General features: G+C 40.1%; 1 non-coding gene across 1 annotated transcript; it reads left to right on the top strand.

Annotated features, from left to right (window-relative positions):
* The first annotated feature begins 4863 nt into the window (after positions 1-4863).
* Positions 4864-4966, top strand: LOC129637153 (U6 spliceosomal RNA). Its single transcript, XR_008707363.1, has one exon. It is a non-coding gene; the product is annotated as a U6 spliceosomal RNA (small nuclear RNA).
* The last annotated feature ends 7335 nt before the right edge of the window (positions 4967-12301 follow it).

The following is a 12301-nucleotide window of genomic DNA, read 5'->3' as shown; positions in this document are numbered from 1 at the left end:
AGTCTTTTCTCTTTTCATCTTTTTTCCTCTCTTCCTAGAGAATTTATCTCTGCATTTTCTTCCTGCTGTCAAACCTCCGTAACTTGTTATTTTTTTCTAGCAACCATTTTACTTCTCCATGAATATCATACTATTTTTAAAATCAAGTTTCTTCAAGTTGTTTATCTAGCTCATTTCCTTCCTTACCCATGGTCAATAGAAGAAGGTTTTAGGAACCATAATAGCCTATACAACCCTTCTGTTTTCTCAGTGTAGACTTCAAAATGGACACACATTTATATTTTGTAACTTTGTCTACAATAATAATACTGCATAATTAATAATGTTAGTGATTCTTGCTAGTGATTGGTGGTTATACTTCCCACTTTCAACAATAAAATTTTCGGTCTTATCTGATAAATAATAATAAATAATATCATAGCCTATCTTACAAAGAAAAACAAAATCTCCTGTCAAGGTGTAGCATATCCTTTTTGTGGTCATTAAGTGCTTGACGTAGAACTTTTGACACCACTACTACATTACTACCACTCTAGGCAGAAATAATATATCCTGGAACATCCCTGTAAATCTGATGAAATCATGATGATGAGAAAGGATATTCTCAATCTCTGCCATAAAATATTACCCTAGTTAAAATATGAAGCTCTAATACTTTGGTCACCTGATGCGAACAGCCAACTCATTGGAAAAGATCCTAATTATGGGAAAGATTGAAGGCAGAAGGAGAAGAGGGCAACAGAGGAAGACATGGCTGGATAGTATCACCAATACAGTTGATGTGAACTTGGGCAAACTCCAAGAGATGATGAGGGCCAGGGAGGCCTGGCGTACTGTAGTCCATGGGGTCGCAAAGAACTGGACATGACTGGGTGACTAAACAACATGAAAACAAAATATGAAAAACTACTGATATACTTGGATTCTTATATTTCTAGGAAAATGTGACTTTAACAGAAATTTTCAAAATATATAATTACTCATATTCTATGTGTGACCCAGTCTTCATTATTGAAGGGTGAAGTATGGTACCATTTTCCCATATTATTATTTTGCTACAATTGTACTCAAGGAGAGTACAAAGGCCTCCAAAAAAGGCCTCAAAACACCTCGTATCTTTCTTTAACCATCAATTTTTTGACAGCACTCAAACAGGTTTATCTTCTATCATGTTAAATCACCACTATCATCACACCTATCGATTAAGTGATGTTTCTCACTTAGTTGCACATCAGCAGCAACATTTAGGGAATTTTTTTTTTTCTGATGACTGGACCACACCCAAGAAGAATTAAGTCAATATCGCTGAAGGAGTAGCCCTTACATGGGTATTAAAATTCACTTGAGTAAATCTAATTTACGTCCAGGACTGAAGAATACTGCCTTAGTAGCTACAAACTTATCACTCTGCTTCCCTAAGCTTCAGTTCAGTTGAGTTCAGTCGCTCAGTCGTGTCCAACTCTTTATGACCCCTATGAAACGCAGCACGCTATGCCTCCCTGTCCATCACCAACTCCCGGAGTTCATTCAGACTCACCTCCATTGAGTCAGTGATGCCATCCAGCCATCTCATCCTCTGTCGTCCCCTTCTCCTCCTGCCCCCAATCCCTCCCAGCATCAGAGTCTTTTCCAATGAGTCAACTCTTCACATGAGGTGGCCAAAGTATTGGAGTTTCAGCTTTAGCATCATTCCTTCCAAAGAAATCCCAGGGCTGATCTCCTTTAGAATGGACTGGTTGGATCTCCTTGCAGCCCAAGGGACCCTCAAGAGTCTTCTCCAACACCACAGTTCAAAAGCATCAATTCTTCAGCGCTGAGCTTTCTTCACAGTCCAACTCTCACATCCATACATGACCCCTGGAAAAACCATAGCATTGACTAGACGGACCTTTGTTGGCAAAGTAATGTCTCTGCTTTTGAATATGCTATCTAGGTTGGTCATAACTTTCCTTCCAAGGAGTAAGCATCTTTTAATTTCATGGCTGCAGTCACCATCTGCAGTGATTTTGGAGCCCAGAAAAATAAAGTCTGACACTCTTTCCACTGTTTCCCCATATATTTCCCATGAAGTGATGGGACCAGATGCCATGATCTTCATTTTCTGAATGTTGAGCTTTAAGCCAACTTTTTCATTCTCCACTTTCACTTTCATCAAGAGGCTTTTGAGTTCCTCTTCACTTTCTGCCATAAGGGTGGTGTCATCTGCATATCTGAGGTTATTGATATTTCTCCCGGCAATCTTGATTCCAGCTTGTGCTTCTTCCAGCCCAGCGTTTCTCATGATGTACTATGCATATAAGTTAAATAAGCAGGGTGACAATATACAGCCTTGACGTACTCCTTTTCTTATTTGGAATCAGTCTGTTGTTCCATGTCCAGTTCTAACTGTTGCTTCCTGACCTGCATATAAATTTCTCAAAAGGCAGGTCAGGTGGTCTGGTATTCCCATCTCTTTCAGAGTTTTCTACAGTTTATTGTGATCCACACAGTCAAAGGCTTTGGCATGGTCAATAAAGCAGAAATAGATGTTTTTCTGGAACTCTCTTGCTTTTTCCAAGATCCAGTGGATGTTGGCAATTTGATCTCTCGTTCCTCTGCCTTTCCTAAAACCAGCTTGAACATCTGGAAGTTCACGGTTCACATATTGCTGAAGCCTGGCTTTGAGAATTTTGAGCATTACTTTACTAGCGTGTGAGATGAGTGCAATTGTATGGTAGTTTGAGCATTGTTTGGCATTGCCTTGCAGAAGGAAATGACAACCCACTCCAGTATTCTTGCCTGGAGAACCCCATGGACGGAGGAGCCTAGTGGGCTACAGTCCACAGGGTCCCAAAGAGTCGGACATGACTGAGCGACTTCACTTTCACTTTCTTTCACTTTGTATTAGGTAGAGAAAAAGAAAATATTCTATTAAGGTCTGTATTATATCAGCCAACACAACTGTCTTAATCGTAGTGGATTAAATAAAGGTGTCAATATAAAAATTTTGATATTTATAATTAACAATTGCTATATTCTGTAAGAAAGAAATTTCTATTTTTAGGAAACATACTCTGGAGTATTTAGGATAAAAGGCCGTGATATATGTAATTTACCCTCAAATGACTTAAAAAATACGCATGCACACAGAACAAGGGATAAAGCAAATAGGATAAAATGTTAACAGAGGGATACGCAAAGTCCTATTGCATAGCACAGGTACCTATGTTTAAGGCCCTGCGATAAACTAAACCAGAAAAGAATATGTGTCTGTGTGTGTATGAATCACTTTGCTATATAGCAGAAATTAACATGATATTGTAAACCATACTTCAAAAAAATTTTTTTAAATGTTACACTAGGCAAATCTGGGAATGATATGAGTGTTTCTTGTATTATTTTTTGTTTGTAACTTTTTGTAAGTTTATTTCCAAAGAAAAACATTTTAAAGATGTCTCTAGTCTCTATTTTCTCACTCTGTGCCCCACAATTTACTCCATTCTAGCTCATGTCCACTCTCATTAATGACTTCCCTGTCCCTAATTTAAGAGAGCAACTCCACTCCCCACCTTGCTTAATCTCTCAACAACATTCATTCTGTTGATCACCCCTCCATTTTTAAACACTCATTCATCTGACTTTCAAACTTGAAACACTTTTGCTCCTCTGTTTTTATTACTCCATTGTTGCCAAACTCTCCATTTTCCCCCTACCTCTATGGCTACTACTTCTTAATTTCCTCAAGGCAAGAAGAATTTCTTCCCTCTTAACTGAAATTTCCTAAAGGAATAGTTCTGAACCCTCTTTTCTTCTTATTCAACCCTCTTTAACCCAGGTAGTCTCAGTATTTAGATGACCATCTATCAACTGAAGACTCTAGAATTTGTATCAACAGCTCCAACATTATCATCCGAATGCCTTCTTGATACTTATATATAGATATTTTTAGTCATGTATGGATATGAGAGTTGGACCATAAAGAAGGCTGAACACTGAAGAATTGATGCTTTTGAGTTGTTGTGATAGAGAAGACTCCTGAGAGTCCCATGGACTGCAAGGAGATCAAACTATCCATCCTAAAGGAAATCAACCCTGAATATTCACTGGAAGGACTGATGCTGAAGCTCCAATACCTTGGCCACCTGATGCAAAGAGACAACTCATTGGAAAAGACCATGATGCTGGGAAAGATTGAGGGCAGAAGACGGTAGAGGAAGAGATGGTTACATAGCATCACCAACTCAATGGACATGAATTTGAGCAAACTTTGAGAGATAGTGAAGGACAGAGAAGACTGGCATGCTGCAGTCCATGGGGTCGCAGAGTCAGACACGACTTAGTGACTGAACAACAATAACAGACATAATAAATATGATTAAATGAGCCTCTCCTAGTTTTCTTCCAGCATTCTCCATCTTAATACATACCACCACCATCCACTCAGTTTCTCCAGATCCTATATGCCAACTGTATACCCAGTATCTCTGCTTGGTGATCTTAAAGTCACCTCCATCCCAGTACCTCCAAGTCTAAACTCATAATTGCCTTCTCTAAATCTTCTCCTATTATAATATTCCATATCTCACCAAATGACAATATTTTAGTTGCTCACACCTAAAACCCAAGAGTCCTTCTCTTTCTTATAGCACCCTCTTTCTTATCCAATTAGCCAAGTGTAGTGGGTTGAATTTATCTCTGAAAAGATATGTCCAAGTTCTAACTCCAAGGACTTATGAATGTGACTTTATTAGAAAAGAGTCTTTGCAGATATAATTAAGATAAGCTTTCCAAAATGAGACAATCCTGGATTAAACATACTCCCTTCCTCACAGAGCTAATAAGTAGCTGTGATCGGTGTCCTTATAAAAGAAAAAAGAGAAGGGATTGCTTTTGCAGCACATATACTAAAACTGGAATGATACAGAGAAGATTAACATGGTCCCTGTGCAAGGATAACCCACAAATTCACGAAGTATTCCATATCTGGAGGAGGGATAAATTAACAGTTCAGAACTAACATATACACACTACTATATATAATACAGATAATCACAGGACCTACTGTATAGCACAGGAAACTCTACTCAATAGGTGTAATAACCTATATGGGAAAAGAAATTGAAACAGAAAGAATATATATATGTATAAACACACACACACATATATATGTATGTATGTATAACTAAATCACTTAGCTATATACCTGAGACTAATACAACATTGTTAATCACCTACATGCCAATATAAAATAAAAGTTAAAATATTCAAATAGTAATGAGTGGCAAAAAAAAAAGAGTAGAAGGCACATGAAGACTCTGGGAAGAAGACCATGTGAAGATGGAGGCAGAGATTTGAATGATGCATCTGTAGGCCAAAGGAACACAAAGGATTTCTGGCAACACCATCAGTTAGGAGAGAGGCATGAAGTGCATTCTCTCTCAGAGCCTTCAGAAGAAACCAACGCTGCCAACATAATTTTTTTTAAATTTTATTTATTTATTATTTGTTACTGTTCTGGGTCTTTGTTGCTGCCCGTGGGCTTGCTCCAGCTGCAGCTAGCAGGGGCTACTCTCCAGTTGCAGTGCATAGGTGTCTCATTGCAGCGGCTTCTCCTGTTGCAGAACACAGGCTTTAGGGCATGCAGGCCACGGTCGCTGTAGTGCGTGGGCTCAGCAGTTGTAGTTGCTGGTTCTAAAGCATCAGCTCAACAGTTGTGGCACGTGGGCTTAGTTGCTCCACAACATGTGGGATCTTCCCTGGACCTGGGATCGAAACCCGTGTTTCCTGCATTGGCAGGCAGGTGGATTCTTCACCACAGCCACCAGAGTAGTCCCCTTGCCAGCATCTTGATTTCAGACTTCTGGTCTCCAGAACTGTGAAAGAATAAATTCCTGTTGTCTTAAAGCACTAAATCTCTGGTAATTAGTTATCACAGCCTTAGGAGGCTAATATACCCTAGTCTGGGCTCCCCAGGTAGCTAGGTGGTAAAAGAATCCGCCTGCCAATGCAGGAGCCAAGGGTTCAGTGCCTGGGTTGGGAATACACCCTGAAGGAGGGAGTGGCAACCCACTCCAGTATTCTTGCCTGGAAAATCCCATGGACAGAGGACCCTGGCAGGCTACAGTCCATGGAGTCGCAGAACAGCTGGACAACACTGAGCAACTATAACAACAATACCAAGTAGTCACTAAGGTCTGTTTGTTTTACCTTCCTGAATATTTTTTTTAATTATATAATACAATGTTATTAACTGTAGTTCACCATGTTTTACATTAGATCCTCTGAAACTAGATAACTGAGATCCTTACAAACTTTCAGCTATAAGATGGATAAGGTCTAAGGATCTAATGTAAATATACTCTAAATGTACTCACTTCACAATATCTACCCACCCAGACTAAGTCACCATCCTCTCTTCCCTGGGTGACAGAAGCAACCTCCAACCAGTTTCTCCACATTCACTTGGGGCCACTTCAAACATCTCCCCATGCTGCAAGCAAAGCACTTTCCAATAAACTCACATCTGATCACTGCCTTACTCTTTAGTCACCTTCATATGAACCTTTCAGCTGTTTAAAAGAAACACTTTTTCCTTAGGTCTCATTTCTCTATTGTCTCCATTTTTTTCCTCCTACATTTTGGCTGTTTCTTCTAAGTACTCTTCTAAGTTCCTCTTCCTTGAATCATCCTCAATTTCCACAAATGATTTAAATTCCATGCATGCCTGGTAAACCCTTAGCTAGGAAGAGAAGGTGACTAGGACTAAGGTTACGGATTATAGTTAGAATACAAGTATTGAGAAGATGTGTACTGCAGATTAACCACAAGGGTGAGAATGATGGTAAGATCAAAAAGCAACTGCTGTTTGGTAAACCACAGCAGGACAGCCACAAACCCAGAGAGATAAGACGCTCTAGAAATGCAAACTGATCCTTTTGGAAAGCAAATTGATGACACATATCAAGAGGCACCGCAATCCTACTCCTGGGAATGTGTCATAAGGAAATAATTCACAATAATAAAATAAAAGCTACACAAGAAGGCCTATAACAAAATGTTTAATAGTTAAAAGTAAGAAATCACTTATTTAAAACTGTATTAAATTAATATAGAAAGTGTACAAAAAACTAGGTTTATCTATGAAATATTACAAAGTTGATTAAAATGATAAAATATAGAAATATGGGGACATTTTACAAAACAATATTAGATAAAAGGTAGAGAAACATAATTGTTTATCATAATTATGATGATGTGTAAAATCAGCATCTCCAGTTTGATAAAGATAAAAAAAGACAGATATGAAAAGAGAATGATGGAGGGTTTTTTTTTGGATTTTTATACTTTTCCTTTTTATGATATTTTATTTTTTAAATATTTCTATTTATTTGTGCATTTATGTATTGCCTGTGCTGGGTCTTCAGTGTTGTGTGGGCTTTTCTCTGGTTGTGGCAAGCAGGGGCTGCCCTCTAGTAGCCGTGTCCTGGCTCTCATTGTGGTGGCTTCTCTTGCTGTGGCACACAGACTCCAGGGCACATGGACTCCAGTAGTTGCAGTTCGCAGGCTCTAGAGTGTGGGCTCAGTAGTTGTGGTGCACGGGATTAGTTGCTCCTTGGCATGTGGGACCTTCCAAGACCAGGGATCATGTCTCCTGCACTGGCAGGCGGACTCTTTACCATTGAGCCACCAGGGAAGCCCCTTTATGATATTTTAAAATGGATTAAGTAGCAATTCTTTAGAAGAATAGTCTGAAATCCATTTCCAAACACATATCATAACTATGAACTGTGAAGAAGCAAATAATAAAGTCCCTTGGACTGCAAGGAGATCCAACCAGTCCATCCTAAAGGAAATCAGTCCTGAATATTCATTGGAAGGACTGATGCTGAAGCTGTAACTCCAACTTTGGCCACCTGATGCAAAGAACTGACTCATTGGAAAAGACCCTGATGCTGGGAAAGATTGAAGGCGGGAGGAGAAGGGGACAACAGAGGATGAGATGGTTGGATGGCATCACTGACGCGATTGCCATGAGTTTGAGTAGGCTCCGGGGGTTGGTGATGGACAGGGAGGCCTGGTGTGCTGCAGTCCATGGGGTCACCAAGAGTCAGACATGACTGAGCGACTTAACTGAACTAAGAAACAGACCTTATTTAAGTTGTTCGGTTTGTCCTGCTAATGTGACTGATTTGGTGCAGGATCAAGCATTCCTGTTAGTTTTCATGTCTCCTTCTACCCCTGCAACGCAAGACAGTTTCTGTCTTTCTTTGTCTTCCATGACCTCTGGGTTATCTGTCCAGTTGCACAGGGTCCTGCCCTGCACATCTGATTTAATGCTCTGTCATTGTTGTCTTGAAATTCTTCATCATTTTTAAGGAAATTTTGAAATTTTCACATTTTAATTTGATCTGCTGCTGCTGCTAAGTCGCTTCAATCGTGTCCAACTCTGTGTGATTCCATAGACAGCAGCCCACCAGGCTCCCCCGTTCCTGGGATTCTCCAGGCAAGAATACTGGAGTGGGTTGCCATTAGTTCATTCTGAATGACCTTGACAGTTTTGAAAAAGATTGGCTGGCTGTTTTATAAGATCCTTCGGTTTAGGTTTGGCTTAATTGCTTCTTCATAATTCAATCCAGGTTATGAATTTTTGGTAAGAATACCACTGAAGTGATGTTGTGTCCTCATGCCTAGTAGCAGGAGCTGCAGAATGCTAGTTTATTCCCAATACTTGTAACACTAACTTTAATAACTTAGTCAAGATGATGCCTTCGTTTTCTGCACTGTCAAGTCACTGTTTTGTCCTTTGATACACATTTTCAAATTGCTTTGTGAAAAGGTTGTACAATTTTACATTTCCTACCAGCAGTGTGTGAAAGTGCCCATCATCCTAAACCCTCACCAAGCTAGATCCTATCTCTTAAAAAAAAACTTTCCAACTTTACAAGAGGACTTCCTTTAATTATTTCAAACTACTGTACTTTTCTTTGAAAAGTACTACTAATGAAGGTGGACCTACCTCCTTCTCCATCCCAGCCCACCCCACAACCATATTACTTAAGTCATTTACATTTCTTCTTTTGAGATTAAGTAAAAAATTTCTTTGGTCCAACCTGCTTCTAGTCCACCTCAGTGATGAGATAATCCTAAGAAATATTTGTGAGTTGAAAGGGCACCACGGAGAAGTATACAAATTATAGGCCATCTCATGTGGTTTTAAATGTTTAACAAAACGGACAACAGAAACCTCCTTTAGGAGATGATGATTATCGTTAGTATACAACTGTGTATTGTAAATTCCTGAAGGGGCTGTGATAAACTGGCTCTGGATTTAGGCCACTGGGGAGAGAAGAGAACGCCTGTGGCTTGCTCACAATGGATGTGTGAAGGATAAACAGAATACAGGAGGAAAAAAAATTGAATAGAAGATTCTAGGGTGCTCTGTTGGAGGGCAGTGGGGATGAGGTAACCGTATAACAGAAAACCTCTGATAGCTGAGTTATTCTGGTGATCCAGCTGGCATGACTTAGTCAAATCAAGTACATGCATAACTTGTGACCCAGCAATTGCTCTCCTGATTATATCCTTCAAAGGAAATTTCTCACAGGTCCTTAAGAGGAATACCAGAGGATGCTCATTAAAGTGTGCATTAAGGTGTGTTGTTGTAGTTCTTGTGTGAGGTGGAAAAGAATTTGAGACAATCCTAAATTGACATAAATATGTAATAAACAAGACGAACTATGGAACAATTAGCAACAACAGATCAGATACACACAGAGCGAGGTTAGGATACACAGATATACACAGAATAACTATATTAAAACCACTGCCAAGTGAAAAAAAGAAATGAGAATAATAAAAATCATTTACATAGATGAATAGTTGCTGCTAAGTCACTTCAGTCGTGTCCGACTCTGTGCGACCCCAGAGACGGCAGCCCACCAGGCTCCCCTGTACCTGGGATTCTCCAGGCAAGAACACTGGAGTGGGTTGCCATTTCCTTCTCCAATGCATGAAAGTGAAAAGTGAAAGTGAAGTTGCTCAGTCGTGTCTGACTCTTAGCGACCCCATGGACTGCAGCCTACCAGGCTCCTCCGTCCATGGGATTCTCCAGGCAAGAGTACTGGAGTGGGGTGCCATTGCCTTCTCCAGATGAACAGTACATACATACAAAACAAATATGCCTTTTTTCAAGAACATCAATAAATTTTTAAAATCTATATAAACAATGGCTGAATATGGAAGAGAGAGAAAGGAATTGCTAAAAAGGGTTAAAACTGAGTATACTGATAAATGAGAATGTAACAGAGTCTCTGCATGGATGAATGATGATAATGTGTCAAGAACTGAGGAAGGTGTTAACTCTGCATTCAAGGAAGAAGAAAGAAACAGGGGGAGGAAGTGAGGAAAAGAAAGGATGGAAGTTAAGAAAGAAAAAGCAAGAGAGCAGCAAAGTGATGGGCAATCAGCTTCTGTTCCCTTTGATCACAGGGCTTTGCACACGTTGTTCCACTTGCTAAAAATTCTGAGACAATGATGACCATCATCACCGCCACCACCACCACACACACATATACACAGTTAACTCCTCTTTCCTTTAGATCTCAGCTCAGTCATCAGTTCTTTAGTAAAAGCCTCATATGACCTCTGATGAGGCCATAGTCCCTTATCATAATAGGTCTTAACACCATATTCTCTCTTTTTCGGCACTAAGGGGATTTCTTTGGAAGGAATGATGCTAAAGCTGAAACTCCAGTACTTTGGCCACCTCATGCAAAGAGGTGACTCATTGGAAAAGACTCTGATGCTGGGAGGGATTGGGGGCAGGAGGAGAAGGGGACGACAGAGGAGGAGATGGCTGGATGGCATCTCCTGGATGACTCGATGGACATGAGTCTGAGTGAACTCTGGGAGTTGGTGATGGACAGGGAGGCCTGGCATGCTGTGATTCATGGCGTCGCAAAGAGTCGGACATGACTGAGCGACTGAACTGAACTGAAATGAATTACACCAAATGTTTTAAAATTAGAAAACTTTACATCTATCTGGGTGGTTTGTTTGACTATTATCTGCTTCCCACCAGTAGACCAAAGCCCTACAAGTGCAGGGATGGTATCATTTTCTCGTTCTCATGCCTGGACACTGGCTGATAGTTAAGTGGCTAGTTAATATTTGTTACATGGGTAAATTAATAAAAGGATAAATGAATGAACTGACAATAAAGATTGGAAAAGAGAATCAAAGTGGAAGAGCTATGAAAAGAGCCTCACAGAAGGTCTTGAAATTATTTGCCAGAAAGGAGGAGGGACTGTTTCTTAAGTTTACCACACCTTTTGCAGCCAGGTACTGTATACCATCTCACTCACTGGTAGGCACTGTTATCCTCAAGCTTTTTTCCATTTGGGGTGTGGCAATTGAGAGAAACTGAAAAGGCAAATATTCACCAAGAATGCTGAATAGAAAGGAAAGGAAAAAAGAACTGGAGAGAAAACAAGGGTTTAGCAGAATGCAAGTGGATACTGACTAAGCTAAAAAGGAGATAGCTACCAACCCACTCCAGTATTCTTGCCTGGGAAATCCCACGGACAGAGGAGCCTGGTGGGCTACACTTCAGTTCAGTTCAGTTCAGTCGCTCAGTCGTGTCCGACTCTTTGCGACCCCATGAATCACAGCACACCAGGCCTCCCTGTCCATCACCAACTCCCGGAGTTCACCCAGACTCACGGGTCACAAAGAGTTGGACACAACTTAGCAACTAAACAACAACAACCAAAACAGTACTTTTGACCTAAAGTGATTGATCTACTGAAAGCAGTTCACCTTTGGGATGGTAAGAATAGGCTGAACTAATATTATGCCATGCAATCCTGAGATTTAAAATCAAGATGCATGTCTCATACTCAAGAATCTTTAGGGACCAATAAGGCTGATGGATAACAGACAACAGGAAGTACAGGGGCTGGTGGGGGAACTAGAGACTAAATACTGAGTGAGTGTATGGTCCACTCAAAGGTATTTAAAAATCAATGAAAAGTATCACACACACACAATTTTAACCAAACACAACTACTCCTCTGGCAGAATCTGGCCATGAGCCTCACGTCTGTGCCCCTATGACTGTTCTAAATCCCAAAGAGCTGACCATGTCAAATAAGTAACAAAACACCCAGAATAATCAAAATCTACAACAACCAAGGGGGGTACCTAAACTTATACCTAAGATTCACCTCAATTCATCAGTTAAATATAATCCAAAATACAGTAAATATTTATTGTTTATAAATACAGAGTAATGACCCAGGTGTCTCAGGTTAAAAGATAGAAT

Source organism: Bubalus kerabau, chromosome 22, assembly GCF_029407905.1.
Source record: "Bubalus kerabau isolate K-KA32 ecotype Philippines breed swamp buffalo chromosome 22, PCC_UOA_SB_1v2, whole genome shotgun sequence".
In the NCBI taxonomy this organism is placed as follows: domain Eukaryota; kingdom Metazoa; phylum Chordata; class Mammalia; order Artiodactyla; family Bovidae; genus Bubalus; species Bubalus kerabau.
The sequence above is the reverse complement of the archived record's forward strand: the minus strand, read 5'-3'. Positions and strand labels throughout refer to the sequence as shown.